Source organism: Cupressus sempervirens, chromosome 4 (assembly GCF_028749045.1).
Source record: "Cupressus sempervirens isolate cs-2001-9-10 chromosome 4, ASM2874904v1, whole genome shotgun sequence".
Classification (NCBI taxonomy): Eukaryota; Viridiplantae; Streptophyta; class Pinopsida; order Cupressales; family Cupressaceae; genus Cupressus; species Cupressus sempervirens.
Window position 1 is genome coordinate 154,226,695 of NC_143121.1, and position 17,025 is coordinate 154,243,719.

Below are 17,025 nucleotides of genomic sequence, written 5' to 3' on the forward strand. Positions count from 1 at the left end.
GGCCAAAGAGTTATTTGTTGTCAAGCCCAAGTAAACCAAACAAAAGAAAATCATTATTGTTGATCGTAGGGTCAATAAGGACCTAAAGAAGAATGTGAAGAAGGTAGTCACACCTCTTGAACTTGAGCCAAAGAGGAGGATATAATAAAAAGGTACAAGGTAAAAAGAGTCTACTAAAGAGGCCAAGAAGAAAACTGATTGTCACACTTGATGAGGAGGATGAAGAAGAAGAAATAGAGTTTGATGAATTGAGAAAGATTCAAATTGTATATAGACTACCTCCCATGTCTATTAATTACGTATGTGAAAGAATGTGAAAGTCAATAGGCATAACAAGTTTCAAGAAAATAAAGTATGGTTCTTTAAATAAAGATCAGGGAAAGATAGAATGCCATGCTAGATATGATGGAAAAAAGTGTATTCCTGAGGATTTGTATAATAAATTGGATGCAAAGTGGAATAAAGGAGACCACATTGGCTCAAACTATGTCTAACTTAGGGAAGACACATATGTCTATTTCCCTAAGAGATTTTCCAAATAAATTTGTACCAAAGGTAAGGGAAATTAATTTAAAAAAGAAGAAGAAGATGATAAAGTAGAGAAGGAAAGTATTTTGATGTGGAGGAGAGCATTTGGATTACTTGTCCCATTGGTAGAAGAAGATAAAGGGGGAGAGGGTAGAGATGCTATAGAGTTAGAGAGTCAAGATGATGATGAACTTGACAATCTAGAAAAATAAGTGACGAAATTGGTAGAGGGGAGTGAAAAATAGGATGTTGTCACTATAGAGGATGTTCTTTATTCATCACCATATAATCAAAATATATTAACTAAGGAAGATCTGAAAAGTGTTGAATCTAATACCTTAGACACCTCTCTCCTATGCACCAATCCAATTTTGTTGCAAATACAAGATTATCCAAGGATTGATAGTGCATCAATTGATGGTCTTCAAATTACGTTAGTATGCGTTTCTCTTGACACGAGTACTGAGCAATAGGGAAAGATCATTATTGTGCTACCAAATTTTACACATGTCATTAATGGAAAATAAGAGAAAGAGATAGGTGAAAAAGAACAATCTACTCAAGATGCCACCGAAGGAGAAAAGAAGGAAGAACCATCCAAGAAAAAATACACTAAGAAACCAAAGGTGAAAGAAGCTATTGAAGCTCTTATTTAGCTAGTGAGTGATGTTTACACTAAACAATAAACACCTAGATTGACCGAAAAGGGGAAACAATTGAAAATATCACTACTTAGTGATAACACCCCTCAGTCACAAATTATGGAATAGAAGTTTGGCACACCAAAGAATCTAATAAGCTTAGAAAAGGTCATTACTTTTACCAAATATGACTTTGACAACATGACACTAGAGAAAATGCAAGAACTTCTAATTTTTCTAAGTCACAAGACAAAGCAAGAACAATTGAGAAGGGAGTTCAAGAAAAAGTAGGTACTCCATGATATAAAAGACATTTTTGTAGATGCTTTTGATATATAGGATGTAAATGAGATTTTTTTTTTTTTTGGAATAGTTAGTGTATATAGTTGAGAAAGTAAATGATGAAGACATAGAGACCAACAACAAGATGACATTCTGAGAAAAAGTTCATGCAGAAAGTTTTGGAGAAAGTCTCAACTGAACTTGCAATAAGGTATGTTAAGCTTTCTAACCTTGGAACTAGTTTGGATGGAATTTTGACAATCATTCATTCATTATATATAAAGATTTGTGATGTTGATTTATTCACTATGGAGAATCAATGTTCAATTGATTAATTACAAGTAGATTTAAAGGCTTGTGCTAATTCTTTGATAAAGAATGCATGTTCAAGCATACATTCATTTAATAAATTGATATTTGGTCAAGGAAGGTTAGCTGAGCTTATGGCCAAAGACAACAACATAAGAACAAAATTGATTACTATACAAACCATGTTGCTACCTCATATGGAGGTCATTCAAAAATAATTATCAATTGCACAAGTTTTAGTTAAGAGAGATCCTCATCTCTCAACAAAAGATAATTTGGTTGATCTAGCTACTCAACTAGAAATCCAAGTTCAAGTCCTTCAATCAACCTGATCCAGATGGAATCAAGGATTAGAGGTGATTTTGTCAAATCAAAAAATATTTCTAGATAAGTATCAAATGACCCTTTTAAACTCTAAGTCATAGAGTGTCAAAAAAATGGGGAAATTATTCATGACATCAAAGGGGAAATCATTTCAAAACATAAGAGGGGAAATCATGGTAGAGTCATAGAAGTAGAATTAGATGTATCAACATCATAGATCATAGGTATGCAGAGACATGTGCATATATTGTGTATAACAGAGTCAAATTTTTGGAGACCAAATTACAATCTAAGGGGGAGTGCTAATTTTACGATTTTGCTAATTTTGAATGGAGTGCTAAGTCATGACAAAGTGTTTTTTCCACTACTATCAAAGGGGGAGATTTTTGATCTCTAAATCTTGTTGCCTATTAGTGTGCAACACTTAGTCATTTTCTAGACAGTGTTGGTCAGTCATCACTATGACCGAACAATCTAGTAAAGGTTGAGCTACATGGACTTGTTTTATTTTACTACATGTCAAACAAGTCAAAGGTTGTTGAGAACCCCAGTATAGACCAAGTCACATAATATGTAGAGTGAAACATATGAAGACCGAGAAATGTAAATTTAGTTTATGCTAGGAGGGTCAATACATGTCAAGTATATAGAAGTTGAGGGACAACATGAATATTAGTTATGACTGATTGTCAAGATATTCAATTGTCGAGTAAACTAGTTTTGTCATATGTGTTTGTAATGGCATAAAAACTTATGTAAACCATTTTGGCTGACTTCTATGTGAGATTTATGGGTTAAAGAGACAACTAAGAAGCTAATTATGCATTTTTCAAAGGACATCAATCCCTAGGAAGGCATAGTAAGCAATTAGAAAACAAAAATACTAAGTGACAAAAGAATGAATTCTAGATTGTTGATTATGGTCTAGAACCTTCCACTATTGTTTATTTAAGATGGGATCAAACCATAGATTAGTGTGTGTGAAGGAAAATTGTTTTCTATAGGAAAAGGATAAGGATAGAGCAAGGAAGGCTAAGTTTGATAAATTGACCAGACAAAGAAACCTACTAGTGAAGGGAAGGACATAAAAATTAGATAAGCATATCATATTTATAGGTTGAACACAAAAGATCTATAATCAACTTCATGAGAAAAAACCAAAGGATCGAGTATTAAGATGTTATAACTAGTGTATCAGGGAAAATATCTTAATAGAAAGGCTTTAATAGACCTAGTCAAATCTTCTAATAGAGTAGTTACTTCATTGTAAGTTTAAATCATTTAATCAAGATCGACTTAATAGTGTGTTAATACTTCTAATCACATAGAACCCTCATAGTGTAGATCATCAGAAGCTATCAACATTGTAGCCCTAATAGGAAAAATATTATTGTAGTAGTGGAGATTTGTGGGTGTCATCCCTACACTAGTTTTACCTTCACCTTGGAGGGTTTCTAGGTAACCAAAATCTTTGTGTTATGTGTTTACATTTTCATGTTGATGGATGCTATGCACAGTTAGATTTTATTTCAGTTTTATAATATATGGTTATATGGCGTATTATATGAGATGGATTGGAGTGAATTCAATTAATTATTTATTATGTTCAAGAAGTGAAAATTTTAATAGATCCTAATTCACCCCCCCTTAGTATCTTGCTTCCCAATAGAGACTTACAAAATTTCACAAACGAAAGAAGGTAGTTTTTGTGTGCTGTTGGAGGGAGTGACCTAGAAGATCTAGTGAAAGTTCCTTTGAGAAGAGGTGGTGAATATATTCATAATTTATAAATATATACGTTCATGAATGATCAGCTATTTTTAGTTAAAAAGAAGAGAAGTAATATACATTTATCACTAAAATTTATATGGGGAAGAAGATTAGTTCATTCCAAAATAAAATATCTCAAATACACTCACAATAAGAGGAACATAAAAGGAAAACAAATCATTGATATGTCATTCACCAGTCATAAGAAGTTTTCTAAAAAATAAAGAGAATTCTATGCTGATGATCAAACTAATAATGGTGAATAAGGGGAAGAAGATCCATTTCACAATATAGGTTCATTTCTTAATTAGGAACAACTCAAAGCTCATCAACTACATAATGAAACTAATGAGGAAGGTGATGATGATGAATATGAAATTAATGAAAACTCACAAAAACTCACATAATCTCTTCAAATATTGTTATGCCCAAGAAAAGCACCAAAATCCCTAAAAAAGGTTCCCAAGGAGTGGTTGGAAAGAGCAAGCCTCAAAAAGGATGAAATCATTAATCTAAGATGAATTGAGAAATGAAAAGAAAGGAAAAAAAAGGTGATTCATCCAATTATAATCCTCATAGAAATTATAATTCTTCATTTAATACTATACATAAGAATCCTTTGTATAATAAGAATGGAGAGTCATGTCATGAGAGAAATACTGTACCTAATCAAAGTAAGAATCATAGGGATAAGACTAATGGTGATTGGAGAAATAATTGTACTAATAATCAAAATAATATAGTGAATAATGAAAGAAGACAAAAATTTCACCATGCAAATCAAAGAATAAGGGCACCTACGGTAATTGAAAGATATAAACAATTAGGTTTCACTAGGATAGTGGGTTATCCAAATTATGTATCAAATTATTTAAAAGCTGCTATACCAAAATTCTCTAGAGAAAAGAACCAATCTATTGAAATTTATGTGATTAACCTCAAAAATATTGTTGAAGCATTTGAAGAACATAAGGAAGATGTTTATGAAATTGTTTGTCTAGTCATTGACCAATAATGTTGTAGAATGATACAAAGGACTTCCTGATAAATCTATATCAACTTGGTGAAAATTTGTTGACTTATTTCTTGAGTAATTTGGAAATCATATTGATACCTCCTTTGTCTAACATGAATTAGATAATATCAAGAAAAATGCTAATGAGTTAGTTTTTGAGTTTTAATAAAAGGTTTAATAAAGTCCTAAATAGAACGCCACAAGATATTAGACATTTTTCTTAAGCTCTTTTGAAATTAAGAGTCACTATGAGATAAGGTCACATAGACCAAGCACATTACAAGTAGCCTTTAATGTTGCAATGCTAATTGATAATGATAGAAAGGATGCTATTAAATTTGGTAAGAGAGACGTCCCAAGATATTTTGATCCTAAAGTCCCTAAATAGAATAAAGATGAAGATAAGGTTGATAAACTTCTAGGTATGATCAAGGATCTTCATATCAAATATAATAAGAATGAATGAATGAGGTATAATAGGAATGATAAAAATTACTATAAGGAAGATAGATATAGATTAGAAGATATACCTTTTAGCACATCTTGGAATAATGGAAAACTAATAAGGAACATTTTAACTCCTCATCCTCTGAAGAAGAATAATAATTATGTTGAAAATTGTCCTTGGTGTGAAGCTTGCAAGCTACCTGATATGTGAGAACAATGTTTAGTGGAAAGAATCATATTAGAAGAGGAAAATCACCTAGGAGATGATCAAAAATAGTAAATACATTATCATCTGAACCCTTTTGGGGAGAGGATGACTCTTTTGAAGAAGAATACATTCCTAATGTCCTCACAAAGAGAATAAGACAACAATATACCCATCAAGTCTTTTATGATAGTGATGAAAAGCCTATAATGAGGCTATCAACCAAAGAGGAAATAAGGCTTATATGATTGTAGTAGTTGAACAAGAAAGGAGTAATTACAAACTAAGAAACATAACTATAAATCCAGATATAGGAAAGAAATTTGAAATGACCACTTTACATAAAAATAAATAAAGAGAAGGTGATGCCCAAGGATAAAAAATAAATCGACCCACATGTAATTCATCCTTTAGGAGGTAAGAAATTGGTAATTAACAACTCATTCATTTCTAATGCTTTATCACACTTGAGAGTTTTAGCTTCATTTTTAGAAATTGTTAGAATTCCTGAATATGGAAAAAAGGTTTTGAATATTATGTCTAAAACTAACAAAGAAGGGCATGTCATAGATCATAATGTTGAGGAAACACCTATTATTTATCTTAGGACAAATATTATTGAGAGTTCCCCATATGTAGACTCTTTTTATCTAACACTATTGACTAATAACAAATTGGTGAGAAATTACATGGTGGATTTAGGAGTATTTATGAATATAATGCTAGTAGAGGTTATAAATAATTAGGGTTGAAAGTAGATATTCCTCATGGGAAGTGTTATGCCATGGATAATAGGCTAGTTCTTATGGTTTGCATAATAAAAAATATTTATTTCATATTTCCCACTTGTCCTAATGTCTCCTATAAGATAGATATAACTATGGTGGAGGTTCCTACCTATTATGGCATGTTACTTTCACGACAATGGTCAAATTTAGTTGGAGGACATATGTCGTTGGATTTTTCTTATGAAACTATTCAAATAAATGGCTAAAAAATTATAATTGATAAGGAATCAAGATTTGAATACCTTGTTGAAATATTTCATCAATATATAAGAATAAACTTCTGCCAAACATGTATTGATCACTTCCAAGTAAGTATAAATAAACCCATACAAATTGTAAAGGATGCTAATGTGGCTCCTACACATGAAGATAGTGATGAAATATGGAAGATTCATTTTGATGGATCTTGTAGTAAAGAAGGTAATAGTGTTGAGGTAATCCTTACATCGTCATTAGGTAAAATGTTCAGCTACTCCTTTTTATTTAATTTTAAATGCAAAAATAATATTTTTGAATATGAGGCTGTAATCCTAGGATTGAATATGGGAAAATTTCATAAAATAGAGTTGCTTTCACTATTGGAGACTCTGAATTAATAATATATCATATTAGAGATAAATTTATGACAATAAACTCAAGGCTAAAAAGGTATAGAAATTATGTATGGGATTTCCTAGATTTTTTTGATGCATTTTCAATTAATTGGATTGATAGAACTGATAATAATTTAGCTGATATGATGGATAATTTAGCCATCAAACAAATTTACATTCTACTACAAGAAATTGTTTAGCTCAAAATGAAAATTAGACCATATGTTCCTAATGATGTCCATAATTGGCAAGTTTTCAAAGATGACAAAGATTCTCTGCAATTCCTTACATGTAAGGAAGATTATTAAGATGTTGGTATTTACTAGAATGGTCCTCTTGAAAATCAAGATGGCAAGGATACTATTTTTGGAGAAGAGGTTGTACAACTTAAGTCTAACAAAATACAAAAAGGACATGTGTATCTAGAGTGCATCTTTGATGACCATGAAAAACTCAAGAGTCACACCATTGTTTCTATGTAGGAACATATTGAGAAAGTTAATCTTGGGAATAAGCATTGTCCCAAAGAAATTTTTGTCAAAAAAATCTATCAAATAAAATAAGATTAGAATTAATTACTTTATTAAGTAAATATAGGAATGCATTTTCTTGGTCATATGATGACTTAAAAGCATATAGAGAATACTTGTTCTAGCACAAAATACCTTTGAAACCAAATGCCAAGCCTTTCAAGTAGAAGAAAAAACAAATAAACCCCATGCTAACCTCTAAAATGAAAGAAGAACTAATTAAAATGAGGGATGCTTGTATAATCAAGCCCATTAGATATTCTACATGGGTTTCTAATTTTTATCCTGTTAGAAATAAAAATGAAGACATAAGATTGTGTGTTGATTTCAAAAATATGAGTATATCATCATTAAAGGATAATCACACTTTCCCAAAAATGGTAGTTTTATTGCAAAAGGTTATAGGAAATGAACTCTTGTCTATGATGGATGGTTTTACTAGTTACAACCAAGTGAAAGTCAAAGAAATGGAGCAATATAAAAGGACATTTACTACCCCATGGGGAACATATGTTTATGCTAGAATGCATTTGAATTAATAAATGCTAGATAAACTTTTCAAAGAGTGATGGATGTCACATTTGAAGGACTTATTGATCACATATTGGTGGTCTATCAAGATGACCTTACTGACTATTCAAAGTATGCTAAGGATCATTGTAATCATTTGGAAAAAATTCTTTAGGAGAGCTCTTGAGTATGGGATATCACTTAATCCAAATAAGTGTAAGTTTAGAGTAAGGAAGAAAAATTGTTGGGACATATTTGTATCCAAAGGTGTAAGAATAGATCTTGATAGAGTTATTGCTATTGATAACATAAAAGTTCCTAAAACTATTAAATCTATTCAACCATTTTCGGGGAGGTTAATTTTGTAAGGAGATTTGTATCAAATTTTCTAGAAATTATTAAACCCATGTCAAAGATGTTAAGGAAATGAATGAATTTGGTTTGGGATGATGAAGCTTTATAGGATTTTACTAATATAAAGAAAGAAATAAAAGAAGCCCTAGTTCTTAAGGCATTGGATTTCAAGAATTTTTTTCAAATATTATCCTTTGAATAATACCATACAATTGTTGCAGTCATGCTCTAGAAAAATAAAGGACATGAATAGCCAATTGCATTTTTTAGTAAAAGTTTGTAAATCTTAGAGTTGAACTATGACATTAATGAGAAATAAGAACATGCTTTAGTGAAGGTAGTTAAAGGTGTTAGACCATATTTGGTAGGTGTTGACATTGTAGCACATGTACCCAATGTTGCAGTTAAAGATATCTTTAGATAGACAAAGACTATAGTAAAAAGGCACCAATGGATTAATCAAATCCAAGAGTTAAATATTAATAGTCAAATAACCAAGCTAGTAATGTTGAAATTAGATTGATACAAGCATGATAAATGTATTTCAATCATTCTTTTGTCACTGATGTCAAAATTGCTATTTTCTATTAAGACAACTACTTATATTATTTAAGTACTATTACTTGTTTGATTGATGAAGAGGATTTAATCAAAAGATGTAACAATAGAACCTAGAGGAAAGGTTGAGTTATGATATACAAAGGAGTACAAGAATCAACTAAGATGGTGATATCATAGTGCAATTACAATCTACTTAACGCTGCAAAGGTTGGTTACTCTAAGCAAGTTCAAAAGAACAAGTTAAACTAAGTCTGTCTACCAAGTTTGATTGAATGGATAGTAAGTGTCGACCAAAGTCACTACAAGCCAAGCAAAAAATTAGTTGGAGCAGAGGAAAAGTTCACTTTAGTAAATGCTGAGCAAAATAGTGGATGCCAAGTAAAGTTTAGTTGATGTCGAGCACTAGTAAAATTTAGTTTGCGTTGAGTGATTTTTTAATGGATGCTAAGAAACATAGTATGTGCCAAGAATCAGAAGCAAGTTAATGCTGAGTGCCAACATTATTAGAAAGATCATGAATTGGATGGATTTGAGCTGATAGGTTTGTTTTCTTGGATTGTTTGAACTAGGTGGAAGATAAGATTAATGAGATGGTGGCACAAAATTCATGGTAAACCATTTTGAGGTGAATTCAAAGAGGATTGAAGGAGAAGTTTCCAGAAGTAATATGGAATTATGGGTAGATTCATTGAATCCTACCTAATCTTTCCTAACCCTAAATTGGACGATGAAGAATGAACATCAAAATATCTTAATTCTCTATTTATAGGGATGGTTGGTTAGAAGCAAGGGTTGTCATGTGCAAGAACCTAAGGAAGACAATGAGTCAAGGGTATTGCTTCATCAAGTGACCTACGTGAAGAGTCTATATTGGCATGTTAAGCAAGAAGGCTTAAGGGTATGAATTCTTGAAGAGTGAACAAGCTATCAAAACTAAAATGTGTGAAAGCCAACCAGAATGGAAGACTAAAACAAAGATCTATAATCTACAAATGGAATCGTAAGTTGGTATTAGATCAAGCCTTACTGTTACTCTCTAATAATTATATCAGTCTAGGGTAAATCCTTTGGATTAAGGTTGACCTAATAGTCATTTGTAAATCCTTTAATCAAGTGACATTCCAAGTGAATGGTCTAAAGTCTTCTAACAAGGCTCACTCCTAATAGGGTGATTGAAATCCTTTAATAGAGTTGGCCTTTCACAGGGCATCACTTTAGAAGAGTGAAAAGGAGTAGCATGTTACTAGTAGTTTTTCCCAAATTTGGTTTCCACATAAATCATTGTGTCAAATGTGTTATTGGATTTGTGTTGTTTCATATTTACATTTCTACAAGTTGATTTAATAGTAACCTACAAGTTTTAAGTGATTGCATAATCTTATGGATGTATGCATAATGATAAATGTTTTATGGGTTCACTAAGCTGAGAAAAGTTTTATTTATACATTTGGACCTTGAATAATTGATTCATCCCCCCTCTTAGTTATTCTAAAGAATTCCAACAAGTAAGAGATCAATGATTAGCTAAGCTCATGGCTGATTCTAACTTGGAGGCAACATAAATAAATCAAGAGGAAGAAGAATAATGTCAAGTAAGTATTGAAAGGTTCCCTTGGTATTTTGACATTGTATATTACCTAAGGTGTATGAGTTATCATGAGGGTTTGAATGAGAATCTGAAAAGAACTATAAAGTTGTAGGCAACAAAATACATCCTTATCTAAGGAGATCTTTATTGGAAAAAGAGAGATGGTGTATTTCATTTTTTTCCTAGATATTGGTTAAGCATCTATAATTTTGAAAGAGATGCATTCAGGGGTTTTTGGAGGACATTTTTTTGCCAACTGCTCACAAGATTCTATGAGTAGGATATTAATGGCCACATCATTTTAGTGACTATTTTGCTTGTATAAAAAAGTGTGAAGCATGCCAAAAAATTTAAGGAAAATTGAGATATAGTGGAGCTTTTCCTCATAAAACATTACAAGAAAAAGAAACATTCCAAATGTGGGGAATTGAACTTATATACGAGATTAGTAATAAATCAAGTAGTGAGAATAACTAGATTCTAGTTACCACAAATTATTTCACTAAATGGGTAGAAACTATATCAACTAGATGCTCCACTAGCATGGTTGTTGCTGAATTTTTGATGAACACAATAATGATTAGATTTGGAGTCCCTCAAAAGACTATTGTGGATAATGGTATGCTCTTTAAATTAGAGGAGTTCTCAAAATGTTGTAGTAAATATGATATATATGTCTCCTACTCTTCTCCTTATCCTCAAGGGAATGGCCAAGATGAATCTAGTAACAAGAGTATACTTAAGAGCATCTAAAGGACATTGGGTAATAACAAAAGGGTCTGGGATTCAAAGTTGCATCTTCCAATATGGGCAAATAGGATTACAAGAAAAAATGACACTGAATTCTCACCATTTGAACTTGTATATGGAAAAGAAGCTAGGCTTCCTCAAAATAATTTATTACTATTTTATAAATTTTTATCAAGAAAGAGAAATTAGAGGACATTGCCTTTATGGATGAATGGATTAATGCATTGGCAGAATTAGATGAGGATCAAGGAACAATGATAGAAAATAATATTGAAAAGAAGAAAAGGGTCAAATATTTTCATGAAAAAAGATAAATGGACAAAACATTCAATGTTGGTGATTGGGTGCTAAAATGAAATGTAAAGGTTTAAGATAAAGGAAAGCATGAAAAATTTGATGCCCTACGGTTGGGTCCTTTTATAATATCTAAGAAGGCAGGAGAGAACTCATTCTTTTTATATGATACTGACAAGAGTTTCTTGTTCATGGCCAATAACTTAAACCCCTTTTTTTTAATATGACATGTTCATTACTTGTATATTATTAGAATATGACTAATTTCACTTGTTTTTCTTAATTTTTGTTCTAGAGATAACTAGATTCTTGTCATATTCTAAAGTAAAATGTGCTCCCAATAAAAGAGCCACTGATGGTACTCCATAAAAAATTTCTTCAAAATGGGCCATTTATCATATTTGGAGTCTTGGATTGAGTAGGGTTGCAAAACAAGATTTTTTTGCTATCTCAGAGGTACAACATTTGTAGGGCATCAAAAATATGAAATTCAAAATATTAGGCATGAGATATAAGGTGGGCCCCAATTTTTTGATTTTGGAGTTGACATAAGCTTCTATGTCCAATTTCTTAATTCCATTGAACATTAAATTTTGACCATTTGATTTTGTGATTTCACACAAGGCAAAATCTTACTTTTTTGACTTTGCAATTTCACAGCTTATGATTTTATGATTTCTAGAGTCAAGAAGTGGTGTTATCTCAATTTTGTGACTTCGCAAGATGTTATTTCTTTAGGTCCCTAATTACAAAAAATTGATGTTAAAAGGAAAATATGCAAATTATTTCTTCAACCTCATGATAGGAAAAGCATGTGAAATAGCTAAGTATATTTCTTGATCTTAAATTTGCAGTGAATTAGATATGACAATAACTTTATGTTGGCACATATGGAAGGATGGTCAAAATTAATGCATTTATGACTATTATTAAAAGGAAACCATGCGATCACTCACCAGAAAGATCTTGCAGTATAAAATTTGTGTTTTTGTTTGCAGGTTTCAAAGGATACAAAGCCATGATATTTCTAATTCAAGCTTATAATTTAGAGGATGACCCAAGGCCTGCTATGCAACTAGATTTGTCTTTGGCCCAGGAACACAAATTGCATGTTCTCAATAGAATGTATGCTACTTCTTGGGAATTATGGACCAGTTCTGAAAGCTTTTCTAGTGACAACAATGAATTAGAGCTTGAGGAGGACAAGGTCATGGTTGGTGCCATCCTTACACACTTTCAAGATCCTCAGGGGAATTGAGATTTTGATTAGATTCTCAACATGATATAAGAGTTATAGTTTTCTTAAAAATTTTGAGTTTTGTTATTGTAAATTTTGATGAATGGTTATACTTAGTTATTAAGTTAGTTTCTTTTTGTAAAGGTTTAAAGCTTTTTGCAGCCTTTCATTTTCTATAAGAAAGGGTACTAGAACCTTAGAATAGATATATGATAGATAGAAAAATATATCAAGATATCAAAATATTGATAAATGTATATGTATGCAGCATAGGATAGATATTGCAACTAGTCACAGACTAATTGTACTCTTCTCTTTTAGAATAAATAATTTTTTTTTTTTCCTATTCTAAAGTCTAGGAAACAATCATCAATATTTCTATTTGTGAATTGTCCTCTTGGATTTTTGTCTTTGGTGATAGATTGAAATTAGGGCAATCCTTGAATAAGAAAAACTCATATGCTTGTATATGTTTTGTGTAACTGGTCTTCATCTTTTAAAGTTAAATAGAATTAATTAGGGTTTTATGGCTTCAAGCTTCCCATCCAGCAATTGATAGTAGCACACTCATCTCCAAGCAGATTGATATTTACAATAAATATTGAAATTGACTCTATTCTCCCAGAAAAAAGGATTGGTCTTATGTTTCTTTTGAAGATACATATAGTTTTGTGGAAGGTGATATTACTTATCATATCCATCTACATGCATCATACAAATACTTTATTACATTCCAATACTTGAAAATCCTCACACATTTAAAGAATTCACATTTTTTATTTCTCCTTGAGAACAAATTGTCAACTCAAGAGTATCAGTTATGACATTTACATTAGCAAACCTCAACTTAATTAGATAATTTGAGATAGAGGTACACCTACCTAGTTCGTGAAGCCTAAAATGTGGAGATTGAATTATTAATTTTTAGTCTCTAAAGCTAGCCAAGATTGTGCTGATATTCCTAGCATCAAGTATGAGAGGGTCATAGGAATTCAACCAACAATTTTGAGAACCAACATATTATTCTCTCTAAATTTCATTTTTCAAATTAGTGTTAGTCTCATAAAATATTTCATGATCAACATGTTCTTTGAAAGGCCTTGGATTAGTCTCTTTATTAGAATTTTAATCAAGTATCCTTTCCTAAACTCTAAACTTTTCATCAACTCTTATACTTGCACTCTCAACAATAGTTTTAATTCTCTAATTAAAATGTCTATATGCTTTACTTTTCAATGAATATCAAAGAAACATACCTTCATATCTCCTTGAATCAAACTTTCCAATGTCATAATCTCTTTTAATATAATACTTACTTCCAAAGATTCTACAATACTTAATTGAGGGTGCATGTCCAAACCAAAGTTTAGTGAGTGTCTTTCTAGTGTCTTGTCTGATTTGTACTTTATTTATAGTACACATTCTTGTATTTTTTGCTTCTCTCCAAAAGATCTTAGATACATTATTATCATCACTCTTAGTGCTCATGTCATTGTTATGTTCTTCCTTTCTACTATCTCATTCTATTAATGTGTCTTAGGGGTTGAAGCTTGCCTTTTAATTCTATTTTGTTCACAAAATTTTTTAAACTCATTTGAACTAAACTCTCTACCTCTATTAGATCTCAAATATTTAATCTTGAAGCCATATTCATTTTCAACTCTACTCTTAAATATCTTAAACTTCTCAAAAGCTTTAGATTTCTCTCTTAGAAATGCTACCCACATCATTCTAGTGAAATCATCAAGAATTATAAAAAGTTACCTTTCACCATAGAATGCTTTTGTATTTGTAGGACCACTCAAATATGTATGCACAATCTCCAACTTTAGAGATGTAGTAAATTTATTTCTTGTAAATGAACTTTTCTTCTATTTTACCATCACATATTCCTTACACACCATGTTAGAAGGTTTCACAATTTTAGGTAAATCTCTAACTATGAATGTATTACTTACCTTCACAATGTTATCAAAGTTGATATGAAAAAATATCTTATGCCATAATGAACTATCATCCACTTTAGAAAATCAGCATGTCATATCAGTAGGATTTAACTAATATACATTTCCTCTTGTCCTTATACTAGCACCAATCAATGTGCCATCTTTGTCTTTGATAATGTAGGTCTTCTTTGCTAATTACAATTGACAACCCTTGTCCTCTAGTTTTCCAACACTCAAAATATTATGTTTTGAACCATGCAAAAAGTAAACATCATTAGTATTAGTCATTCCATCAAGTGTAATATATCCTTTTCCTTTCATATTATAGGTTGTTTCCAACTCTAACTATTACTCTATCATAGCTATTAAATTAAAAAAACTTTTTCATATCTCCAATCATGTGATGGGAGAAACCACTATCAATAATCCAATCAGATATCTTATTTTCAACTTGAGATACTAATGCCTTTTCTTGTCCAACTTCATCTTTTTAAAGTCTTTCTTCCTTAATAGCTAGAAATCCTATTTCATCATAACTTTCACTTAAAATTTCTTCTACCTTAGCATTTAATTCCTCCTCATCATTTGCAAAAAGACTTTCCTTATGTTTTCTTGATTTGAAGTGATCTCTAGTTTTTCTTACTCTCTTAGGACACTTAAAAGAGTAATGACCATATTCATTATAAGTCCAACATTTAAAAATTTTGTTACCTTTAAGTTCTCTCTTCATAAGCATGAAAATTCCTTCCTCAATATTCTTTTCCTCTTCCACTCTTGTTTGGCTGCTACTAGCATAGTCTCCACTAGTACTTGCACTCCTTGACAATATAGGTTGAACACTTAATGTGCTAAAAAAATTGTTTCAATATTAGGAAATTCTTCACTCTGTCTCATCCACATTTTTGCTAACTGTAATCTTCCAAGAAGAGTCTCTCTTATAAATTTTAGTGATAAGGGAATAACTTGTTCAATCATCTATGTTGTCTATCTATTTGTAGGTGTCAAGGCCTTCAATATCTTCCATATAATCTCATCTTCATATTTTGCTCCTCCACATGTCTTAATTCTTGTAGTAATTTCTACTATTCTACCAAAATAATTTATTCCATTATAATATTGATACAGACATATCTAGTTTTTAAGTCTAACCTTCTAAGCATGATTATCACCTTAAAATGTACTTTTCAAAGTATTCCAACTTTCATGAGCTAATCTTAAAGTTTTAACATGAGAAAATTTAGCTTCAGGAAGAGTTGATAAAGGTGACTCTCTTGCAATCATATTTAGCACGAATACATATCTCTAAGATTCATCATAAGTTTCATGATCCTTTTCTTTAATCACAACCTTTTTCTTTGTAGTAATGAACCAATTAACTGGAACCATGCGTGGAAAATGTCTTTTCATATTTTCCTTCCAACTATCATAGTTAATGTTGGAAACTTACAATTGGATAATTGTTGTTTTGTCATTGATGTCAAATCTATGTATGAGAAATATTGCTATCTAGTCTAAATGTCATATCTATTGATTGATGAAGAGGATTTGAGAGTTACTCATAACTATAGAACCTAGAGGAAAGGTTGAAGTTATGGAAAGGAAGTTACAATGGACATTTTATTAGATAGACTTTGGTAAAGAAAAGAAATTATTTATATCAAGAAAGTTAAAGCAAGCTGAGAAAAAGAGTAAATACTAAGGAGTGCTGAGTAATGCTAGTGCCAACTGAGCCACATTGAGTGTCGAGTAAGGCTAGTGTTAGCCAAGCCATAGTTAGTTCTAAGAATAAATAGTATTGAATGAGACACTAATACATTTGGGCTTGAATTGCAATGATAGGCCGTCACAATTATGATGGCAGGCTGTCGCAATTACGGCGGTAGGCTATCATAATTACGGTGGTAACCCATCACCCAATTGACATTCAAAGAAATTGGCTCTCATTGGATGGGCACCAGACTTTTGTTGTCACATGTTGCAATGGAAAGGGCTATCATTTCAATTATGATGACCATAGGTGTCATAAATTGAGCTAAAAAATTGGTAAACCATTCATTTTCATTGTCATAAGTGTGACAAAAATTTGTCTATGATATCTTCATAATTGCGATGTTTGTCTACTAGAAATGCTATGGGTCCCATGGAAAGCCATCAAAAAAAAATTGTTGTAATTGTGATGGTCATGTGGCAAGAATGTTGGGGGATCAACAGTTAACCATTGCAATTATGACAACATGTTGTGTTGATTAAAAAAATTGGTGGAAAATGTTTAATAGCTATGATGTAGTCATAGGTTAATATTGTCATGGAATCATAGGTTAATATTCAACTTCACTTGGTTTCAAGAATAGTT